Source organism: Lipotes vexillifer, unplaced genomic scaffold (assembly GCF_000442215.2).
Source record: "Lipotes vexillifer unplaced genomic scaffold, Lipotes_vexillifer_v1.1 scaffold333, whole genome shotgun sequence".
Classification (NCBI taxonomy): Eukaryota; Metazoa; Chordata; class Mammalia; order Artiodactyla; family Lipotidae; genus Lipotes; species Lipotes vexillifer.
Window position 1 is genome coordinate 194,749 of NW_006790633.1, and position 25,761 is coordinate 220,509.

The following is a 25,761-nucleotide window of genomic DNA, read 5'->3' on the forward strand; positions in this document are numbered from 1 at the left end:
ACTTTAGCAACACAAAAAAGAGAAAACTTCATACAATAGGCACAGGCTCATGTTTCTAACATATAGACAGCTTTTAAAGTCTATAAGAAAAAATGAGAGAAAGATAGTTCATAGAGAAACAACAGATGGCTCCTAAGCATATAAAAAGAAGTTCAAGATCTCTCATTATTAAAGAAATGGAATTTAAAACTGACCTGAGCTATCACTTTTCACCTTTCCAAATGGCAAAAATCCAAAAGTTTTAATATAAACTGTTGATTAGGCTCTAATCTAATAGTCACTCTCATATAATGATGATGGAAGAAAAATTTTTATGACTCTTATAGAGGGCAGTTTGGCAATATCTATCAAAATTACAAATGCAAATAATTTTTAACCTAGCAATCCTTATTAGGGGTATTTATCCTACAGATGCACTTAGAGATGTATAATATAAAATATGCACAAGATTATTCATATCATCGTTTGAAAGAGTAAATTACATCACATACAGTTTATAAGAGTAAAACACAGAATATCTATCAACAGAGAACTAGTTAAATAAATTACCATACAAAGTAACTATAAAAGAGCATGTAGAAATCATTATGTATTGTATGGAAAAATCTCTAAGAAAAATTAAGTTTACAAAAAGTTTAGAAGAATACATATAATATGCTATCTTTTGTGTAAAATGGGGGAGGGGGTGGGGATCTATATTCCTATTTGCTTGAGTATGCATGAAGAAACTCTGGGAGGATGCACAAGACACTAAGAACAGTGTATACCTATGAAGGGCAAGTCTGGAAACCGACAAGATGTCAGACCAGGAATTGAGGGAGACTTATCCCCGTACCACTGTTTATACCTTTTGGGTTTTGAACCCCGTGGATCTATTCAAGACATTAAACTTAATTTTAAAAATTAAAAGAAAAAATAAAGTTCATGGGATACAGAGGAAAAAAGGTGAGGCAATGGAAAAAGACATATCAGACAAAAGATAACCATGAAGTGATAGCCTTTATGGAAAAAGTGAGGCGAGGTAGAGAGACACTTTTCTTCCCATGCCCAGGAGTAGAAAATGCTCAAGAGTACACCTAAAGAAAGAGAACAAAATTTTTCTATAAATTTCCAGTGTTTTTCCTGTATTTACAGTCGTGAGAGAATAATACAGTAAGCCAGAGTAGGAAAATTATTTCAAATCTTTTAAGGGGAAAGAAAAAAATATGTTGCTATCATTTCTGTGACCATAGGGGGTGAAATCCATGGAGCAGCTTTCCATGTTATAAAATAACAAATTCTCCAAAGGAGTCTTTTGTAGTACTTATTTAAGCTATCAGGAAAGTGAAGAGTCTTAAATGACAAGAGTGCTTACATATTTAATTTTTGTGTAACATTAGAACCATAAAAGTCTCTCTACTTAAGATGGGGAATATGTGACACATGCAGTTAATTTCCACATTAAATTATTGAATGAAAAATACACACATTATCCATTGTGACTCCAGGATTAGGTCAGGTCAAATTTTATTGCTTTTGGCCAAGGGCTTTTGTAAGACTTATAAGGCTAAGAGCAGGTACAGTGTTATCTTTGGTACAAGTTATTGAGTTAGAATGAGGTTCTGAGTGGGAAAATACTTAGCATTTCAGAGGTAATTTCATGAAAGTCATGATGAGACTAGCACATCACTGTGTTGATTTAACTGGAACTTTGTAAGATCACTTTAGCTATGGTTTCTGAAACTGCCAAGGTTCATGTATCCACCTGATAATAAATAATCAACCTCTTCTAGATTAATCTGTAATGGATGCTAATTTGAACTACCTCCAAGAAGTTTCTGGCATGAGACCAAATAAATAAGGCAAGAGAAGAAAAGGGAAGGAAATGTGGATGATCCTCCAGCTCAGGATTTCAGAAGTAAACATCTGATGGGCTAAAGGTGTCTAACAGTATCTGCCTTCAAACCTGAACATGGACATGGAATCTGGAAAGGGTTTAATTTTTCTACCCAAGGAAAGAAAATTTGTATATGATAAAAACAGTCTACCAAATAGGGCATATTGAACAAACTGCTATCCCTTAGATTGGTTTATGAAGAAATGTAGTAGAAGTGGTAGCACTAATAGTAGGAAATATTTATTGAGCTTTTAGTATGTGCCAAGCTAAATGTCTTCTATGTATTATCTCATTTAATCCTTTCAACAGTCTTAAGAGGTAGGATCTACTCTTCTCTTCATTTTGTAGATGAGGGAAATTAAGAAGTTGCCCAAGTTGTACAGGTAGCAAGTGATAAAGTCAGGATATACATATTTCTCCAAAAGGCATATTCATAACATCACACTGGACCTCCATTTATGTTAAAACATATACAGGCTTTTATTGCTCTGTAGCGAGTCAGAGCTTACTTATGATCAATAGATTCTTTGCATTTGATTATGGCTTCTGAAACACAGGCTTGAAATGAGGGGATCTCAACCACTCCTAGCACAAACTGTCAAAGTGTCAGAGGACTACAAGTAAGATAGAAAATAATTTAGAACACTTTGACAAATAATTTTAGGCTATATTTTCTGTAGATCATTTCAACTCCATACATCCATGTCGGAAATAAGTTAGACTGGAATAATCTCAGAATCATATTTTAACAAAATGTCTGGATGCTTTCTTCAGTGACTGCAATTACTACACCTATTTTCAATATGAACTTTCTAGAAAAGTATTTTACTAAGCTTAAATAGCTACATACTTAAATTCCTTGTATTGGTCAATTAGTTGGCCCATCATAATATTCTGGGTGTCTTTCTGAAAATTATCACAGGTGTTTACAGGAGTTTTATCTCCCTATGTACATTTGTTAACTATGTTTCCTCCATTTGTTTTCTTTGAGACATTCTGTTTAAACCTGGATTCCTATTATGAAGTAGCAGAGGTATAAACTGCTAGTGGATTAGGATAAAGACACCTGTGGAAATGATGGGAGCTTTTATGTAGACCTGCCAGGTATACTCTCTTGTATTATCTTAGTGGTGGAGGAAGACAGCAATCAGATGATATCTGTCTCAATGTCATGGTCCTTATTTTAAAGATAAATATTTTCTTCAGATCTATAGAAAATGTCAATGAAGGGTATGACTTCCATAAGTAATGATTATAAAACTCTTTTGAGAATGCCTAAAATTTTAGGTTTCTATGGAAAGAATTCATTTTACAGTCTCATTTACTTAAAAGCTTGTTCATAGTGGCATGTGAATAAATCCCTATAGCTAACAGTTCCATGATGAGGAAGACTCTACAGAAGTTCATCAGCATCTCTTTCAAAGAGACTCAAATAGCCTTCATGACCTTGCTCTTCCTCCTTACAGCAAGTTAGCCCCAGATAACTAAATCATGGCCTTAGTACTCTTGTTATGCCTATTCTTCTCCTAAAACATGAGTTTAATAAAGGAAGAACAGGTACTATTTTTTAAACATAAGCAAATCACAATTCCCTTCCTCATTCTTCTGAAATTTGTTCCCAGTTCCTCTACTTGTTAGCTGTGTGACCTCGAGCAAGTACTTAACCCCTCTGGCCTCAGTTTCTTCCTAAAATAGGAAGGCAGTGTTTCTGCCTTCCTACTTTAGGAAGTCATAAAAATGGACCCACAGTTATTTCAATAATAACCAATTTAAAATAACTGAGAGCACGATAACTATTAAGCAGAAGAAAAGTCGGGCCAGTTTTGAGAGCTGAAGCCCCAAAGGACATTTTCTTTGCCCTGAGGCATCTCCTTGTTATAACCAGGAACCTATTAGAATTCTCCAAAGTCCACGTTCTGTTCTTTCTCCAACAGGTTAGGTCTTAAGATAGTTTTGACAGCAAGGAGAAAGAGTACATCCTGTAGGCTTTACCTTTCCTACATGACTGTTTTCTTGAATCAGAATATACTTTGCTTTGTTAGTCAGGGACAGGGAATATAATTTCTTGCAAATTCTACTTGAGTGGTTTTCACTTGAGTAGTTTTAACTACCCAATAGAAATAGTTTGCCAAAACTTCCCCATGATTTCCAAATAAAGGTATCATTTTAAATGATACCTACTTTCTTTTCCGATAATTTTATTCTTCCATATTTAAACAGTTCAATCTACCTAACACTGGGGTGGTATATTCTTTGTTATTTGGTAAGGAATTAATAAAGCTAAAGAATGTGTTTTGTTGGCTGGATGTTCTTTGAGATAAGAGGATAAAGATTTGGACTTATGGATCTTTTGCTAAAATGGTCTAATTCTTGAAAATCAAAACCCAGTAAAAGTTAACAGAAGAATTGGGATTTTTTAAATGGTCTTAAGAGATGACCCTTTGTTTCAAAACATGAAGAGTAAAACAGAGTGATAAAAAAGGATAAAATAAAAAATAAAAAGGTATAAATATAAAAACATAAAAATCAATTTTAGAAAAGAGTTTTACTTAAAATGGTGGTGAGCTCCAAAACGCAAGAACGAAACAGTGAAGTACTAAGAGCCACATAAGATATGTATAATAAATAATAAAAGAAAACCCCAGGATCCTGGAATTTAACAACCAAAGAAAAGCAGAGATCATTTGGTTCAACCTATTCTTTTAAAACTAAGGAAACTGAGACCCAGAGAGGTGAAGAGACTTGCTCAAGGTCACAAAAATATCCAGCAGAGCCAAAGTAAGAATCCTAGATTCCTGCTCCCAATTCACTATTATTTCCCCCATAGCATATCATTTCCCTAGTAAAAATCTCACCAGAAACCACAGAGAGGTCTGAAGCCGAGGCTAGGAACTTCAGGGGTTAATGCACCTAGCCCATAATCTGAGCAATTTGTAGACCTGAGGTGAGATTTCTTGAGTTTGCAGAAGTTGAGAATTCTCAACAAAAGGAGCTTGTTCAATTCTGATCTCCCTGGGATTAGAGTAACATGCTGAGAGTTCTTAGACACTTGCTACTTCTGCTGGCATCAGAGGTTCACAACTTAAGCCTCAGCGTCTTGCGTTTCTAACCAGGGTGGGATCATGGTAACCAAGACATCAGGTCAGAATCTCCAGAATCTCCAGTCGGTGCATGGGAGTAGCCCACTGGCCCTCCCTCTCCAGGACTCTGAAAAAGAAACAAATTTAAGAGACTGACTTTGCTCTTCATGTGGTTTCTAAGTATAACCAGCTTTAAATGGTGATGACATGGGTCCATACTCCTTAACATGTAGACAATCTTTTCACAACCTGGCCCCAACATTCCCTTCCAGCTGCATCTCCCACCTCTTTCCATCTTGCATTCTACAGCTGAAACCACGGAGCAGCTCACCTTACCTTGGGCTCATCATACAATCTCATGCCTTCATGCCCTTGCACATGCTGTTCCCCCTGCATGGCATGCCCTTCCACCTTCTCCCAACATCTAGACTTAACAGATAGATAGCTGGATGGATGAATGAATGGATGGCAAATAAATGAGGGAATGAATAAATATAATATAATTTGAGAAGCACCAGAAAAACCTGCCATCTTAAAGCAGCTCCAGCTCCCATTCAAAAAATTAAAATAAGCCCCCCACTATTTGAATAGTCTCAGCTTCCCTACTGGATCACAACAGTGTTGTGATTTTCAGCTGTGAGGCAATTAGTAAATAGTTTAAATAATGATTATGATACTGAAGTTGGAGTCTTGAGTATAAAAGATGTGAAATTATACCTAAGGTGCATGTAATTGGGCACAACCCTGTATATATCAATGGGAGTGCAGCATATATGGGAACTCATAACCCATTATGTTTGCAGTAGAGGAAACAAGTTTGGAAACTCTGTAGTAGAAATAATGCCCTATGTTTTATCTTCTTTTTCTTCTTTTTTTTTTTTTTTTTTTTTGTTAATTTTTTTTTTTTTTTTTTTTTTTTTGTCCGCGGGCCTCTCACTGCCGTGGCCCCTCCCGTTGCGGAGCACAGGTCTTCTTTTTCTTCTTTTTTTTTTTTTTTTTGCTAGCTAATATTTTATTTTTTATTTTTATTTATTTTTTGGCCGTGCCACGCAGCATGTGGGATCTTAGTTCCCCAACCAGGGATCGAACCCGTGCCCCTTGCAATGGAAGCGTGAAGTCTTAACCACTGGACCACCAGGGAAGTCCCTGTTTTATCTTATGATTTCCTATCTAAAAATAAAAACATTTTGGGGGAAAAAACAAATAATTGATCAAAATACATAAGTGAAAATAGTCTCAGGGCATGTCTTTATGCTGTTAGCCATCATTCATACTTTGATATAAAGTAATTTATTATTAGATGTGTCTTTTATTTTTTATTAGAAGTTTAACTTTCTTCTGGGACAGCTGTGTTCAGAATTTTGATAATGGGAGAAGGCAGGGTGGTAATTTGGAAGCTTGGCACAGTGGTGCAAGAGACTAGGCTTATTCAGAGGAACAGGATAACTCAGTGAGGACCATATAGACATTGCTCTGGATGAACAGGAGAGACCCAGAGAATGCAAGTTAGAAGGTCCCAAGGACAACTCTGAACTGTTCACAGTCTTCATCCTCCCCTTCTTTGATGCACATTCAATGAATAGGGCACAATCTCAAAAAAACAGAACTCAGGCTCTAGAATACTGGTTCCAAACAACTTTGGTATCATTCTCCCTTAGAAAAGCTCATGGACACAATGGCTTTGCCACCCAGGAAAAGCACAGAACAAAACAAACCAAAAAATGCACTTATGCATATATACCCAGTATATTTTATCTACAATTTCTGGACTTTCATAGACACTCTGAAGCCAAGAGTTAGATTTCGTAGTGGTCCATTAACTTCGGGTTCAGGACCCCACGACTGGTTAATATTTGCAGACTGTTCCAAAGTTCGTCAAGTATTTTTCTTATCATTACGTCATTTAACAACCCAATTCGCCAGGCACCCTGTCATCTTACTCGTGAGAAAATAGAACATCAGTCTGGTTTTTCAGAGTATATCTTCTATTTCTATCTATATGGAAAAATATCCAGAAGGAAAGTCAAGAACTGGTATCAGTGCTTTTGCCTCCGGGAGGCAAGTTAAGGGAGAATTCAACTTTCTGTAGTGTTTGTATATTTTCCATGTGTGATGTCACTATTTTTTAAAAGAGAGAGATATCAGATCTCCCACTTTCAAACCTGCATTTTTATATCCCTTTCAATAGGTGAAATAATGGGTACACTTAGAAAAATCCGATATTTTCAATGTCTTCTGAAAATGAAAGCTTTTAATACAATTTATATGTCATTTTAAAATCACTCATCCCCTAACACTAGTCAGATAATTTACAGGTAAATAATACATTTTATTTATTTATTTTTTAACATCTTTATTGGAGTATAATTGCTCTACAATGGTGTGTTAGTTTCTGCTTTATAACAAAGTGAATCAGTTATACATATACATATGTTCCCATATCTCTTCCCTCTTGCGTCTCCCTCCCTCCCTCCCACCCTCCCTATCCCACCCCTCTAGGTGGTCACAAAGCACCGAGCTGATCTCCCTGTGCTATGCGGCTGCTTCCCACTAGCTATCTATCTTACGTTTGGTAGTGAACCTAGGGGTAAGACGGGAATAAAGACACAGACCTACCAGAGCATGGACTTGAGGATATGCGGAGGGGGAAGGGTAAGCTGTGACAAAGTGAGAGAGTGGCATGGACATATATACAATAATACATTTGAAAAGTAAATTTCTTTGCAGCATGATGAGATTGTATCTTGCTAATACATGGCACTTATATTTGTAACAATTAAATGTTTTATTGGGTGTCCTTGGCTTTTGACTTGCAAATTCGTTTTCAGTAAAATTACTGGACTGTGGAATTTTATGCCAGATTTTTTGATACATATTTTACTTATTTTTTGGGCTAAAGTAAGTAAAATTTCTCTTCTTCATTCTCCAGTTCCAGGCAGCATTTAGCCACACCTCCCCCACTCCCACACACCCACATTTTTAAGTATTTCTTCTCTTTGTGTGCTACTAAAATTTTTAGGTAACTAAATAATCAACATCTAGTGTTTGTACATGTTTTAAAAATCAAAACCCTGAATCATGAAATGCTTATTACTTTTCTATTTTGAGGCTTAAAGAAATAAAAAATGGTGGGACATCTGTAAACAAATAAGGATGATGAACACCTTGATGTGAGACCTTACCATTCAAAATGATTCAAAATAAATTATTGAGTGGTGAGCCGGAAACACTTAAATTCAGCTGTGGTCCAACTCCAGTAGGTTTTATAGTTTCTATTAAACATGAAAGAATCTATTCCATAAAGCAGAAAGCCAAAGCAGAGTAATTATTTTTGGTTTCTGCCTGGACTTTCATCTACTGCTGAAGCTTAATGGCATATCTGGTGATGCAAAGGTGAACTTCAAGAAGAGCCTTCCACCAGCTTTTCCACAAAGAGAGAGACCATGTTTCAGGTCTAGAACTGCAGTTGTCCAGGTTCCCAAAGTCCTGGTCATGGCCTAGGAGGGTGAAAGCAACAGCACATTTGTGCAGCAGCAGTCAGATGATGTGATTCCAGCATTTGTCAACACCATCCAACAATTACTCTGAGTAGACTCATCTTAGTGATTGAGTTGAAGTGAGGAAAAAAAAAAAAAAAGAATTGTGTAGAAAGGTCACTGTTCTCAGGCATGCCAGACCTTCGTGGGAAATCTAAGTTATCTGTGCACAATGTTGGTAGTGAATGAGCTGGGCAGACACCCCAAACATTATAAACCATAAGCCCTACAGAAAACAAAGAGTTTTGGGGCCATGTGTCACACAGACATGTGGTTTGGTTTGTATAAGAACTGAAGTCAGAAATTATACAGCTGAGTTGTAATACCTGCACCTACTAGCTATCTGAAAGTGAATGAAACACTCTTAAGAATTAGCTCCCTTACTTGAAATCTAAGAATAAGAATTAACCCAGCAGAGCTAGTGAGATTTAAATGTCTCCCATTACCCTCCTTACACCAACACTGGTCATCAAGTTAAAATATGAACTGATCATGTCATTCCCCTGCTCATTAGCCTTCACTGGCTCCCATGGGATAAAAAAAACCAACCCTCAGCATTGCAATCAATGCAATATCAGCACTGATTCACATATCAGCCCATCCCTCAGCCCCCACATCCTTCTTTCCTCTGCTGCAAAGCATCCCTCCTCTACCTTATCATGCTCAACTCTTTCAACCCTCAGTTTCTCCCCCTGCAATGCCCTTCTCTGGGCAGTAAAATCCTACTCAATCTTCAAAACCCAGACCAAACATTGCCTTTCTTTATTCCAACCCCTCTTCCAGCTTTGATGGCCCTTGGAACTTCAACAACACTTTGTTCACCTGCAAGATCACATCTTACTATAATTGCCTGTATCTTTATCCATCTGCCCATCGGTCTGTGAGTCCTAGGGCAAGGATGATGTCTTATTTTGTGTTTATATCCCATCACCCAGCTCAGTGCCTTCCAATCTTAAAGATGCTCAAAAAATTATGGACTCATATATGGAAATGTGAATACATGAAGGTGCTTTTAAACTGGAAGGTGTCATTTAAATGTAGTAATTAGCATTATTAAAGGTGAAGAACCTGAGCAATAAGGAGAATTTGGTCCCAGAGTTTTGTACTTGAAAAAAATTTGTATCACAACCCTTCTTAACCTAGATGCCACATGTTATGGGTGGGTGCACCAGCAGGTGAACCCCTTGGAGTCACAAGGCATAACAACACCCTACCCTTCACTGTGGGACAGAGCTGGTCCATGGAACTGTACCTTCGTCTGACAGCTAATTGAAGATTCAGAAGGAACATTTCTCAGACTTTCTCCAAATCAAAACTCACGAACCTGTGTACCTCTATGATTTCCTCTCTGCAGCTACTGTTTTCCTCACCTCTCAGTACATGCTGAAGTGTCATTTAACTATTCGGGAAAGAGGCACTGGACTTTGCGACCAGACAGACACAGGTTCAAAGTCTAACCCTCCCATTCATTCCCAGTGTGTGGCCTTGGACGGTGTACTCAGTCTTGCAGAGCCTGTGACCTCACTTCTAAAATGAGAAAAATGCATAACAGGGTGGTTGTGAAAATCAAATGAGAAAAATGTGGAAGAAGGTATTGCAATCTAAAAATGTTTTAGAACTGTAAATTGTTATTCCCATGGCGAGAAGTAGACTTAGCAGCCACAGTTTCCCCTTCTTTTGTTACTCCTTCCCCCAGTTCTCCCTCCTGGATTCTTTGCAGAGGACCCACAGTACAGATATACATCTCACTGGGCTTGGGTCTGCTTTTGCAGAGAGGAGTATTTGCTTGAGCCCCTAGTAAGTCTGATCAACTTTCTTCTCCGCAAAGGAGAACTTCTGCAGGGGAAATAACAGTTTCAGCAGCCCCTGTGGCAACAAAGCATTTCTTTGATCTCTTGCCACTATCCGAGTGTTGTTTTGAAAGCTACTTAAGGATGAAAGTATCCTCCCAAAAGCCCACTGTCAAAGGAGATTTCAGCTCACCTCAAATTCAACCAACTCTTGAGGTTTTGCATGTGTAAAAATGAGATGGGGACACAGCTACATAAGTACTGAACGAGCACAGAGTTGTCAAGGTTTTTATTACTGTTTGCAATTGAACTTTGAGTAAAGCTGAGACCTGTTACACACACCTGGAGAGAGGGCATGGTTTTTGATATGACCACGATATTTGATTTGGGAATTTTTAAGTATACAGCGTTGCTAATAGCTCTTAGTTTAAAAAAAAAAAAAAAAAAAAAAAAAAACCGTTGAACTCCAGTATTCACTATTTCCTATGAGAGCTTAAAATGCCAAATATTTGAGTTTACATAAAAATTTGGCTCAAAAATGCCTCAGTGAATAGGAAAAGGTATCTCGTGGTGGCTAAAAAGAAGTCAGGCACTTTCCTCCTCCTCACAAAGGGCAAAGATTATGCCAGCCCTGAGCGGGTACCCCATCGCACATGGATCACAGCACTAGTAGTATCTTTCTGGTCTCCCTGACTACCGCCTTTCCTCTCTCCAGTTTTTCTCCCACAAGCTATAACAGTGATCTTTCTAAAATGCAAATCTGATCATACGATGGCTTAATCTTTCAATAGCTCCAAAATGCCTTGTTAGCATGATGAGCTCCTGCCTCCCTGTGGAATCCCATCTCTGACTAAAGCCACACCCCCATCCCATTCACCTCTTCTGTTCCCCATAATCTCCCTGCCATTCCCTGACCACAGCACAATTCTGTGCCTTTGCACACCCACAAACTTCTGCCTGGAGTGCCTTTAACCATTCTCTTCCCTTGGCAGACCTACACATCCTTCAAGAGTCTGCCAAGATCCAGCTTGTCCAGAAGGTTATCCCTAATCACCCTCTCCCCCGACTGTTGAGGGTGCCCCCACTCTAAGCCTGCCTCTATCACAGCACTTATCTTATTGCATTATAACCTCATATTGACTTGTCTGTGTCCCCCATTGTCTTGAGGGCTGGGATCAGGCTTATTCATATTCACATCCTCAGCACTTTACATCATCTGGTACCTAACAGGGCAGCACTGAAAGTCTGATAAGTCAGTCAGCCAAACAGCACTAGATTGAAAGTTGAATTTGATTTCTTATCCCAAACATGCCAGCAATTAACTTGGTGTTGGACAAATAGATACAAAATTCAATAAACTCAACTATGTTTATTTGTTGAAATCCGATTATGTATATATCCCTCCAGTAAGTCCACATAATTCTTTCTCTCACTGTCTATGGGCCAAGTACCCCCATATCAACATACTGAGGTTTGTGCCCTCAACATCAGCTAGTCTGATCATCCACATAGAAGCAGCATCTGAGTCTGGGATTGGAGGACAGGGCTCTCTGTCTCCCTGAGAAGCTCTGAAAGGCTTATTCTTGCCTTGATGGGAAAATCTAAAGACTGAATTTTTCAGGATCAATAAGGGCACCTTGTTGAGTAATTTGCAGTAGAACGTGAAAACAAACACTGAAGGGAAGTGCCCCAAATAGCACATTCCCCTTGGTGAGACACAGAGGGAGGAGGACTATGGTTAGCTGCACCTAAGGTGGTCTCGTTCTTCCTTTTCTTTGCTTTCTTCCTCCTTCCTTCCTTCCTTGCTCCCTTCCTGCTCATCTCTCTCTTCCTTCCTTCCCTCCTTTTGTTCTTCTTTTCCCTTCCTGTCTTCCTTTCCTTATTTATGTCTATTCTCGCACAAATTCCTCCGGATCCTGAGGGACCGCTCCTGCTTTGGAGCTGGTTTGCTCCCAGGCCGTTCATCCTACCTCTGACCTCAGCTTAAGCGTCTCTAGCCAGAGGAGAGAGAAACGGGTGAAAAAAGACATGGGCCTTATTCAGGACTGGGGAGGGCTAGAGTTGGCTACTGGAGGAGGGTGAAGGAAGAATATCTGGCACCAGTGAGGTTACATACATAACACGGAACAGCCTCAAAATGTATGCCAGCAATTTACGAGTCTTCTGTGACTGTTCACACTTTTGCTGTTTTGTTTTCTTTAATCAGTACTTATCTTGGCCACCACAGCTACACGTAGCTGACACAAAATACAGAACACCTTCACGAGACTCACAGACCCTCAGCCTCAGCGCGGTCCCCTGCTCTGCTCAGTGGCCGCCACTCACTATCCTCGGTCCCCCCCTGAAACCACAACGAGGAAACCACAGTACTGGAGACAACTCTGGCCCTTGGGGAAAGGAGGCAGAGGTGCCAACCAGGAGCCCCTGCCGCAGGTTCACTCAGTAGAAGTCAAATATTATGAATTCTGCAGACTCTTCACAGTTGGGGCTTTCCCTAGCTTAAAAGACCTCAACATGACTGTTAGTCCATTTATCACTTTCTCCTCATATGGGCTTGAGAGGAAGATGAAAGAGACAGGGGTTCAAATCCAGACTCTGCACTGATAAGCTGTGTGGCCTTAAGCTAGTTATTTAAAAGCTTTGAATCTCAGTTTTCTCATTTGTAAAATGAGACAAGTATTATATCTATGATATAGGATTGTTAGGAGGATTAAGTAAAATATTTAGAAGTAGATCAAAGTACCCCAATAAATATTAATAGATGTTTTCCCAGTATCCTCCAAAGATCACTAAGTCCTAGCTTCATATAAACCATTACCTGTTGTTGTTGTTTGTTTGTTTGCTTGTTTTTTGCAGTACACAGGCCTCTCACTGTTGTGGCCTCTCCCGTTGCGGAGCACAGGCTCCGGACGCGCAGGCGCAGCGGCCATGGCTCACGGGCCCAGCCGCTCCGCGGCACGTGGGATCTTCCCAGACCGGGGCACGAACCCGCGTCCCCTGCATCGGCAGGCGGACTCTCAACCACTGCACCACCAGGGAAGCCCCCCATTATCTGTTTTTAACTAATTCAGGATTTTCTTTTTACCTTTTATTTTTTGTAACATTTTACACATGCCGTATTTTAAAAGGCAATCTATAACCTTTTGAAAAATAATTGGAGCTACTTTCATAGGAAAAACTGCCAACCACACCTTTTGCCAATAGTTCGCTCCCATTATCAGAAAACACTGAGCCTAACTCAGCATCAACTAGAAATACCCTTTGTTGGGGCACTTGAGGCACCCATAGCTAACGTTCTGGGAGGAATATGCTGAGATTCATGGCCCCTCAGTAAAATGTGCCCTCAAACAAAGCAGTATAGATATAAGCTGAAAAAGATGCTGTACACATTTTACTGTTTCTTGGGGTCCAGCTGACAACAAGTGTTTTCTCACTTTGACTCAGGAGGAAGAGGAAGTAAATGTCTGGCATTTTATTCAGTTAACAGCTATTTTTGGAACTATTATTACTCCACACAGGACACAATGTTGGCCACTGTAGGGGATGCAAAAATGAGTCAGACCCAGTGTCTTCCCCGAAGAAAACTAAGGGGAAGATAAAAATTCTCATTTAACACAGTTTTTTTGAATGCCTACAATATGCACATCCTCTTCGAGGCCTGGGGATACAGTGGGGGATAAAACAGACAAACTCACGAAGCTCATATTCCTTGAATAAACAAGTAAATTTAAATAAACAAGACAATTTCAGATAATGATAAGTACCAAAAATAAAGAAGGATGATGTATTAGAGTGAGATGCAGATGAGCTTGGGAGAAATAACTTAGTAAGTTAGAGAAAAAGAAAGTGCAGATGAAGCAAAATGGGTAGAACAGTAGGATAGGGGATTCCAAAGAAGTAGGCAGGCGCCAGATCACGACTCCTTGTAGACTAGGGGTCTACATATAAAGGATCAGATAGTAAATATTTTAGGCTTTGCAGGCCATATGGTCTCTATTGCAACTGTTCAAATCTGCCATTGAGGCAATATATAAAAGAATGAGTGGGGCTGTGTTCCAATAAAATCTATTTATGGACACTGAAATATGAATTTCATATAATTTTCACAACTTACAATATATTTTGATTTTTTTTCAGTACAAAAACCATTCTTAGCTCATAGGCTATACAAAAACAGGTGGTAGGCTGGATCTGGCCCACAGGGTCTCTGTTTGCCAACCCCTGTTGTAGACTGTGTTAAGGTGTTTGGATTTTACTGGAAGTGCACTTACAAGGTTTCAATGAAGAAAGGTATTGTGATATTATTTATGTTTTGGAGAGCCTGTTCTGGCTTCAGGAGACTGGGGGCAGGGGAAGTGGGTATGCACAGAGACAGAGAGACCTTCTAGTTCAGCTCTGAAACTGCCCTAGGAGTTCCAGTATGCAATGATGGTAGCTTGGATGAGGGTGATAATAATGGAGTTTAAAAAAATTAAAAGGAAACAGACTTGAAATATATTGTGCAGGTAGAGTTGAAAATACATTGCATGAGCCATTATAATACAAAATAGAGAGTATTAATGTCAGAAAAAATGACGGATGAAATTACTCTGGGGAATCAGGGAGAATGACCGGGGTTGAAGGAGCACGAGCCTTTCGTTCAAGTAGGTTTTGACAAGAGGAGATGGGAGAGGCATCAGGCTGGAAAGACAACTTGTTTCCTAAGAGTTTGCATGGTGATGAGGAAAGAACTCTGGTCCGAGATAGACTTGACCTCTCTGAACCTCCTGTCCTCATCTGTAAAAGTGGACCATAATATTTAAGTGTAAGCTTCTTAAGGCCAGGGACCATGTCACTTGCCTCTCCATATCCCCACAACCTAGCTGGACAATAATCTAATATCAATTCAATAAATATGTATCGGCCTACTATATGCTATGGCATATGCTAGCTATTAGGAAATATATATTCATAGCAATTGTCCTCAAAGAGTTCGTAAGATTGAAGAGATAACTGCACTAATAGGTAGTTACCGTGCTACAAAGGGACAGTGTTATATCTCTGAGATACATAACAGGGATGTTCATTTTATCTTCAGATCAGAGAAGGCTTATGTGCAGAAGTGACATTCACACTGATTCCTGAGGGAAAATGAGTGATAATTACGCAAGTCAGAAAGGAGAAAACATTTCCCGCAAAACAAACAGTATGTGTGGAGAAGAAGCCTGACATGTTGAGGATCTAAAAATCAGAGAGAGAGAGAGAACTTGTGGGTGCAATGAGTCTGATGCTAGAAGATGGAGAAGGCCCATGTCACCCAGGGCCTTGCAGACCAGGATACAGATTGAGGATTTTATCCCAGGCTCAATAAGAAGTTATAAGTGAGTTTGGGGTTCACACAGACCTGGCTTTAATTCCCAGTTCTGCCACTTGTTAAATTGGTAGAATTACTGAATGAATGACTTAGTCTATCTTGCAGGAATATTGTGAGAACAAAATGACAAAATTATCTGTGAAAGAACCTGGTCGATTTTCATTAAGTGTTAGTTTTCTTTTCCTGGAACACAGGGCAAATGCAGGGAGTAGTGCAAAACAGGCCTCAGAAATTAGCTTAAACGCCCAGCAAAGAAGTCCTTATTTTGTAGATCAAGGGAGCAAAATAGAACTCTGAGGACTGTCCCTCACTCATCAATGTCCACATATAAACCCATTCAATTTGACTCAAGTCAAACCCACTCTATTTGAGACTATACTCCACACTTCTACAAGAGAGTGGGGTGGGTGTCCAAAAATCGATATGGCGTGAGTCCTTTCCTTAAGGAGTTTAATTAGTTAAGGTTATAAGGAGGAAAATGGGATGTTAAAAGTGGGTATAGTAAATTTACAACAGCTAAGATTTGGAAACAAGCATAAGTGCCCACGTAAGTGCTTCATGGATGAATGAATGAAGACGTGGTACACACACACACACACACACACACACACACACACACACACACACACACACAATGGAAGACTACTCAGCCATAAGAAAAGATGAAATCTTGCCATTTGCGACAACTTGGATGGACTTTGAGGGTATTATGCTAAGTGAAATAAGTCAGATGGAGAAAGACAAATATTGTACGATTTCACTCATATGTGGAATATAAAAAAATTTTTTAATAAAATAAATGAACAAGACAAACTAAATAAAAACAAATGCATAGATATGGAGAAGAGAAGAGTGGTTACCCAAAAGGAAGCGGGGGGAGCGGGGCAGAGTGAAACAGGTAAAGGAGTCAACTATATGATGACAGATGGAAACTAAATTTTTGGTGGTGAGAACACTGTAGTGTGTACAGAGGTAGAAATATAATGTTATACACAAGAAACCTATATAATGTTGTAAACCAATGTTACCTCAATATTTTTTTTAAAAAAATGGGTAGGAAAATGACCCCCATCCCCAAAGCCAAATGGAGTCACTTTCTCTGAATGAAAGTTGTCATCTGGCAAAAAAGTTGGAATGCTTTTGCTTTTGCCCCTGTGGCTGGTTATTTTAATTCCACAAGGACTCAACAGGATTCAGAAAGCTGCGAATTGATCACATATCTTGGACCTTGTGCATGTAAATCAGACAGATCCTGCACTTCCCTACTTTGTATCCTTTAGAAAGTAAAATAGCTTGTCAGAGTTCTCTCCCTGCAGACAAGAAGGGCATCACACTGCTGGAAACAAAACAAAAACAAAAAATCTCAGCATCCCAGAAGCTTCCCAGAGCAGCTCTTACCCCATGGAACAGATTTCAGATGCTGCCTATTCTCAGAGAAGGAGTGTGGGGCGGCAGTCCCAGCCTTCAGATCTCTAATTGTCACTTGGTTTTGTCACAATTGTTCCACTTTATCCATTGCAGCCCTTCAAAAGCTTGTACTTCTTTAATGAACAAAAATTATCTGGACAGTTTCTCTTAAAAAGTAATCTAAAACAAGTGAAAATTTACCTGGCCATCTTATAACTCAAAGATACGGCAGTGTTCCAAAGAGAAAGGAAAACTGAGAGGTTTGTCTGAATTAATAACCAATGTTCTCATTTTCAGCCCACAGTGTCTTAAAAGTGCCCATTCATAAAACCCAGATAATCATGAAATAAAATATAATAATAATGTGTAATAATAAAATATAATAAAGAATAAAATAATAAGGAAGCCCAGACAGTTCTGTTTAGGCATTGAGCTCTTTCAGGCCATCAGAAGCAGTGGACTGGGATGTCTGCCAAACCTACTGGATGTTAGGTTTCTGCTGGCCAGCCCCTGACTCTGCCATCCTTGTTGCAGTCGAGTCCACAGATGCCTGCCCTACAGGCTGTATGCTGTGCCAACTTCAGGGTCAGCCCTGGCTTGGGCAAGAAGAACTGATGCAGGGAGTCTGAGCACCTGTACTGCCCAGTGCCTGGGTCTTGGCCACTGAACAGACCTCTCAGATGGTGACTGCTTAGTAAATGAACTTTTGCCCCAGATTCCCTCACTGTGCCACTCTTGCCTCCTAAAGGGGCTTATGTACCTCATTTTCATCTCCTGGTAACAGAATGTTACCTAAGGTACATCTGAGAAATCTGCTCCCCTTGGACACTATACCCTGCTAGTCAGGATTCATCCACTCTGAGTCTATATAAGCAACCACCTAGCATTTATCCAATGGCATGATGGTAAATGTTGAACAATTGGATCTCTGGGGGAAAACAGTACACACACATACACACACACACACACACACACACACACACACACGTCTTCTATAAATTCTACTAATAGAAAGGATATGTAGCACACAATTTACAAATAATAATAACATATACCATACACTTTTTTATAAATTCCTCATAGCCTATCAATTCTCCCAAAATGCTTTTGTTTATTTTCATGCAATGAGTGTAGTTACCATGTAAACGTTGGTTGGTATTTTCATTTACTTTAAGGAATTAAAAGAAAAATGAAACAATACAGACTTATAACTTGACTCATCAATGACATTCTTTGTGGAATCAAGTTACAGTTTTTGAGTACTGGAAGACTATTTCCTCAATTGTTTGGCGCTACACGCAATGTAACAGCCACAGAAACTTCTAACTTTAATCTGAATTATCAACATTTTCTCCATCACTTTCTTAAGTCTAGACCAGTGGTCAGCAAATTTCTCCTGCAAAGGGCCAGAGAGTAAATACATTAGGCTTTGTGGGCTACATATGGTCTCTGTCACATATTCTTCGTGTGCGTGTGTGCATGTGCACGCGCTTTTACAATCCTTTAAAAATGTAAAAGCCAGACCTAGGGTCGGATTTGGCTTTTGGAATTATAGTTTGCCAATACCTGGTTTAGACAGTCCACAAAATAAAAAATCAAGCCTTGGTTTTATAGCATTTGCTCATTGCTATACTGCAAATATTCCCACCATGGCCAATTTCAAGCTACCAATGTGATGTCACTAAACAGATTGGGAAGGTAAGTGCAGTAGTACATCATTATATGCTATTTCCACCCCACAGATAAAATAGGAATCAATCATCTCAAGAGCATAATTACTAGTAAAATGCAGTAAATTAGGGAGTCAAGAGTTTTGAGTATTTACTGTCTTTTTCTTTAACACAACTTATTTAAGTTTATACAGTTTAATTTTTAATGATGGCTGTGTTTAACAACCAGCTGGCAAAATTCCTAAAATTTGAGCAGTCAGCTCTTGCGAGCCATATGGGTCAACTCCAGCACCCACTGGATTTATCCCACCTAAATGTGGATGGAGCCAAGCTCTGGCTTTCTCCTTCTCCCACTTTGTGCTGCCTCTAAAAGCTGCCCTATTATGCCACCTAATCTTAGATGTGACATGATGAGGGGATTTTGCACTTTGTACTCTGTGACAAATCTGAGACCTTCCCAACTCTTAATGTTCTAGGAAAACCAGTAGGTGAATCTACTAAGGAAAGAGATCCTATAAACGCAAAGAAAAAAGTGGTTTCTATATGATCTGGGGCTTGGGGATTACTTATACTTCTGATAACTCCACTAGTGCAGATCATTCAGACTTTCTCATCCCCAAATTGCAGAAATTACTGAAGGAATTTTTGTTTAAAGTCACCCCTGGTTAAGAGACCAAAAAGAGTACAAAGGTGAAGCTCCGTGAATCTCACTGAAGACATTAGGCGGGCAGCAGCTGGGTCTCTAGAAGACTGGTATTCTTTCAACAAACACTTCATGCCAAGCTTGGAAAAAGAGAAAGAACTCTCAGCAGTAGTAAGAATCACAAAAATTATAGTATCGTTTACTTAGAAAGCAAAGACGATCAAGAGAAAGAATAAATTCAGCCATAACAGGAGAGCCATTAGGAGATAAATAAAGAAGCAAATAGATCAGACTGTGGAGCTGACTTTTTTGCTGTTACTTGTAGTATTATGTACTTTTCAAAAACCTGAACATTTAGAATCTCTGCATCATGTCTGTATCTGTAGGTAGCTCTGTAATATGGCAGGCAAAACTAAGACAATACACAATGTACATAGGTAGGGGCATATTACTTTTGTAGATGGCAGAAACTGACAATAAATAAATGAAGATAGCCTTCCAATTCCAACTGTGCTTTTACTCGTCTAGAAGTAGTAGGTGCAGGAAGGATTTACTAGTGTCCAAAAAAAAAAAGGCTTTTGCCCTTAATTTAAATCATTGTTGTTCTAGGGAAATTTAATTTGGGGGGAAAAAAAATGTTTTTCTAATTAACTGGAAGACTGTGTGCTATGCAAACAATAAAGATTCTTGTTTGAAAGTAATGCATGCCCCTACTCCTAGAACTACCAAGGGAATTTAAAATAAAAAATGCAAGCGGCTCCAACCTCGTATTTTGCCAGAGCTAAAGAGAATTCCCAGATCCAGAGTTTTCACAAGTCATTTCCCAATTTAAAACCCACAAGTGTTGAGTGGGTTCATGCTTCAGCAAGACACATCTTCTCATCTCTAGGAATGACTGTATTTGATCTTTTTCTGGGTTTCTCGGCACATCCCTCTCTCCCTCTTTCTTCTTGTTGTGCTATGGTTGGCCTGAAAGGTTAGAAACTGCACAATTAGATGGATCGGGGAAGATTTCATAATGCTCTGGTGCTGGGCTGGGCAGTCGAGCCAAATTCCATTCATTAGCTAAGGCGCCGGGGTGAGTGTGGCCAGTAAAAATGCTGTTTTGATTCCATAGAAGTGCTGATAGGGAACAGGAAATAAACTTTTATTTTTTGGGTCCTTAGAGGCAGTATGGACAAGTGAGGAGTCTGGGATGCTGGGAACCTGGAAGCCAGGAATTAATCTCCATCTTAACTACTTACTGGGCAGCTCAGGCAACTTCCGTTCTCTTTTGACTGTATTTTTTCTAACACTGTTTTCTTATTCTTTAAGTACCAGCATCAGATTTCTGTCTACCTTATTCTTCAAGCATTCCAAAGTCATGAATCAAGTATTCAATTCACGCAACATAAACTGAGCCACCTATACTGTGCTAGGTGCTGTGACAGATGCTTTGGAAACTGGTATGAATACAACTTGGTTCATGCTCTCAAAGAGCTTATAGACTAAAGAGGAGACAGATCTCTTAAATACAAAACAATAAAGCAAGTGCAATGTAAGAGACATATTAAAATTACTATGGGAAAGCTGGCACAGGAGCTTCCCTTGGAAAGCCAAGGAAAGCTATGGAAAGGAAGGATCCTTGAACCAGGGGTTTGAATGAAGGGGTAGATTTTGAGGAAGGAGATGAGCACATTATAAGAGAAAACAGCATAAGCAATGGGTCTGAGGTCGAGTGAACAGTGAGGCTCAAGTGGAAAGCTTGGGTAGGGCCTGGGCAAGAGGCAAGAGGATAACTTTTACAGTCTGTCCTCCTGGTGTGTGAAGAGGATAAAACAACTCTAGACTTTGAGGCGTTTGAGATTCCAGGGAGAACCTGGACAATAGCAGGTTTTAGATTTTTTTTTTTTTAATAAACTGAATAGAAATTAGATATTGCTGCAATGTTATCTCTTTATGCTTTTACTTTTGCAGTCTTCACCTCTCAAAAAGCTGGCCTGAAGAGTGTTATCACTCTGCAGGGTTTGTTAATCACACAGTCCACACCATGAGGCTTGAAATTTACCTGCACTTTGACTAAGTTCTCTGCTTGTGCACCCCAACACTTCCAGTTATGAATTTTCTACTCTTCTCACTGATTCTGGGACATTCCTCCTCACATTATAGACTTCAAATGACGAGGGGAAACCTTCTGGAGCTCTTTTTCTTCTTAAGCTTGGTCTGTGGTTTATATAGCTGCCATCAGGAAGATGGTGATGGTTCAGGTAGAAACTCTCTTGCCCAATTGCTCTACATTTCTAAAGCTTAGATAAAAATGAAATATTTGTTAAAATAACAGAACTTCACATTTAAAATATTCATAGCTATTTGATACAAATATAGTGAATCACAGTTTGAGCCAGAGCCACATTTTAAGAAATGCTAACACCTAGGTTTTGTCTGGTACCTTTCTCACTAATGTTCAACTGCTATGAGCCACTGCATGATTGAACTCTGCTTCTATTTCCCAGACCTAAGTAGAAACAGTTGCCCTGATCTTTATCTTAAAACTGTAAGTCTCATATAGTTTTAAACTTCATATACATGGCTCCAACCCTTCAGGGATTTAGAGCAGACTTATAAGTGATTTTTCTCATGGCTTTAATATTAAGTCTTTAAACTACCTACACATAACTTTCCAGAGAGACCATGCTAAGTTGCCTTCTTAGAATTCCCAGTTGGCTCTCAAAGTGATTCCGGCTCGTTCTATTTCCAGCAGTGAGCAGAAGCTCCTTTATGTCAAGAGTCCATCAACCCAAGGAAGTACACAGAGGGAAAAATCTATAGGTTGCCCCAGAATAGACTGGCCATTCCAACATGGAGAATTTTTTCCTTCCATGTAGATCTTCTCTTTCTCTAGACCCTTCCCCCTTTGAAACCTCGACATATTACAAGATCTGATTAGACTTAAATGGTTAAAACTTTCCATTAACTCCTAAAGAAGAACACACCTCCCTACAAACCTGCTTCTATTTTTTGTTGTTGTTGTTTTTCAAGAAGCCAGGCCCTCTTTTCCACCTGAAACATGCTTTGTAGAACTATTTCAATAGAACATGACAGGGGCTTCCCTGGTGGCACAGTGGTTGACAGTCCGCCTGCCGATGCAGGTGGGTTTGTGCCCCGGTCCAGGAGGATCCCGCATGCCACGGAGCAGCTGGGCCCATGAGCCATGGCCGCTGAGCCTGTGCATCCGGAACCTGTGCTCCGCAACGGGAGAGGCCACAGCAGTGAGAGGCCCGCGTACCGCAAAAAAAAAAAAAAAAGAACATGACAGCTTTCGTTCAAAAATAAATTGTTGTTTCTTCAGAAATTTTAAAGATTGCATCTTGGAGCAACTTTTCTTTAATCATTTCTCAAATAACCTGGTCTTGTTCCCACTAATCCCTAGCTCTTCTTTTGGGATGTTACCCTGAATCCTTAGCCTGAAATCAGAAGCTCTTGATCCTCAGTCTTGGGCTTGGGGCTTCACCACATCAGTGAACCATGCATGTCTCAATGGCAACCAAAGATATTTTTGTTTCTAGAATTTTCCTATATTCTTTGTTCTTTCTAGATGTCCTTGCACATGTGCTACTAATTTTCATTTTGTTTGTGATAATTCCCTCAACGACTGCTCTTTATTCTTTAGCTTAAAATAATATGCAACACTATTCTCTGATTACAAACCCTCTCTAATCTGACCTTAAGAAACTTGGCTTTTTCAAGAGCTAGTAGCTCACGGGCATAATAAAACATCTGGGGAAAAAAGTATACATACATACCTATATATATATATATAAAACACATATAATAAAATACATACATATATATATGTTTTAGAATATGTACTTATAATAAGGTATAGGCTTGATTTGAGAGTAAACATACAACCTTAATCATTTGATCCTAATTAGATTTTACAATATGCCTAAGAGCTTCAAAGGGCAAGAGTCTGGAGAAGGAGAAGATTCACATGGAAGAAAAATATCTCCATGTTGGAAAAGCAGTCTATTCTGGATGTGTGTGTGTACATATGTATAGGCATCCAATAAAACAAATATATATGTATTTGATTTGTACAATATTTAGAAAGCGTTTTCTATGCACCAAGCACACAGATCCAAGTGCAGATCTAGAGAGGGAAAAAAATGACTAACACTTTTCTCATTCTCAAATTTCTCACAATCTAACAAGAAAAGGAAGCATAATATATGTGCAATAAATCTTGTTTTTATATAAACTAAGGACTTTGGGAACACAGAAAAGATGTATTTAATCAATTATTCCTGGGGAATTTAGAGCATTAGTAGGGTTTTGACAAGCAAAGGTTGGAAGATGAACACAAGACAGAGGCATACAAATGCACAGAATAATAAACAGGTAACAAGGACTTTGCTTTGGGAAACGGCAGGACATAAGGGTAGTAGAGTAAGGCTGGGACTAGATTATGAAGGTCTTTGAATGCCTTGTTAGGGTTTCATTTTACTTTGGAAATCAACTGGACACTATGAAAAGATTTTATGAGGAGAAACTAAACAATTAGATCTGCATTTTAAAACTATAATTCGGGCTATAGTGAGAAGACTGTATATAAGGATAAGGAGATGAACAGAAAAATCAATTAGAGTTTATCAATTAGGCCTACAAAAAAATCAGTTGCAGAGTTGATGCTCATGATTATAAGGGTCTGCTCTAGAATAGCTTCAGTGTGAGGGGGAGAGGGAAATTTCTGGGAGACATTTAAAAATAGAACCTACTGGGTTTAGTAATCAACTGGTTGTGAAGAATTGGGGGAAAAAGAGGAGGCAGGATGCGCTGAGTTTGGGGGTTGGTTGACTGGATGTGTGGCAGTGCTAAATGAGCTAAAATTAAGAAAAAAAAGAGGAGAAACATATTTCGGTAAGGAAAAGTACTTAATGGAGTACTTCCACTCAAGTGGAGTGGGGACACTCAGGTGGAAATTTACAGAAAGAAGTCAGAGCTCCAGAGAGAAGCTAAACCTAGAATTACAGTTTCAAGAGTCATTGTTGGAGCCATAAGAGTGGATAAGGTCACTACCTGGGACAAGCATGTGGAATGAAAAAGGAGCCAAACCCTCAAGGAACAACACATTAAAGGACAAAGAAAGGGAGGAACCAGGGAGAGCCTGAAAAGAGGGAGTCACGAGGTAGAAGAAGCAGAAGACCGGGTGCGACCGAAACCAAGGGGAAAGAAGGCTGCAAAAAACGGGGGAGGCCAAAGTGGCAGGATTTCCTAAGAAGAGGCTGTTGTGGATGATCAAAGCACTAGGAATTTTAGGAGAGCCATTTCAAGAGAGTGAGGATAGCAAAGCTAGATCCCCAGGAGCACAATGAAGAGAAGCAGAGGATGCAGGGGCAGCAACTCTGAACAGAGGGACTGTGTGACTCCAGGGGAACAGCAGGATTTAGAGATGGTTTGGCTTAATTTTGAAGTATTTAAGTGTCATAGAGAATATAATTTAAATCTTAAGGCCTATAGCTTGTCATCATGAGGTTTAGTAACATGCAGGCCTTGTCTTCCATGTGACTGAAGCCCCTGCTTCATTTAGGATTGCCTCAAATCCTGCCGTGTGTAAACGGTCACTTAAGACACTTTCTACTGATGATGTACGATTTCTCTCTCCTGACCACGGTTTTTTCAACCAGAGGAAAATGTTATGAAAGAGCGTGTCTCACAGTAAAATGGGGTGTTACAATTTGGGTGTTAAGATTTAACTGTGCATGAACACCCACTTTGGGGATGTCAGGTGTGTGGGGACCACCAAATAGATGAGCCACAAATCCCAAATTCTCCAGCGGAAAAGAAGCCTAATGAAAAAGCCTGAAAGGCACCATCAGGGAGGAGAATGAAAGCCAGGGGAGCAGCATACGACACACTAAAGGAAGAGGGTGATTCCAGAAGGAAAAGGAGTCAAATTATGTGGAAGGAAATGAAAGGAGGCTTCTTCACTTGGGATGAGAATGCCCCTGGGAGCTCTAAGTAGCACCCTCAGCAAAATGGTGAAACAGAAACCAGACGTGGGGACAAACAGAAGGTACTATCCCAGCGAACCCTTCACTTCTTACATGAAGTAGATAACTTATCTTCTATATACAACGAACTTTTATATATAATGTGCCTGCGCATGTGTGTCTATATACATATATGCATACATACACATTAAGGTATATTAGTCACTGTTGAATGATCACTTTATTCCCCGCCTTTGTTTTAAAAAATAATGGCGAACTTGGAAACTGACTTACGCCGAGGAGAATTGTCAGATGTGCCAATACAGGGAAAAGAGGGTAAACTTACTGTTTTTGAGAGAGATTATATGCTAGAGTTTCTATGATGCTTCTTGGTAGATGACTATTCTCGCTCTCTTTCTTTCTTTTTCTCTTTC

General features: G+C 39.4%; 1 protein-coding gene across 1 annotated transcript in view; it reads left to right on the forward strand.

Moving 5' to 3' along the window:
- ANKFN1 (ankyrin repeat and fibronectin type III domain containing 1) overlaps positions 1–25,761 on the forward strand; it is a 131,961-nt gene that overhangs the window by 66,584 nt on the left and 39,616 nt on the right. The window lies entirely within an intron of this gene.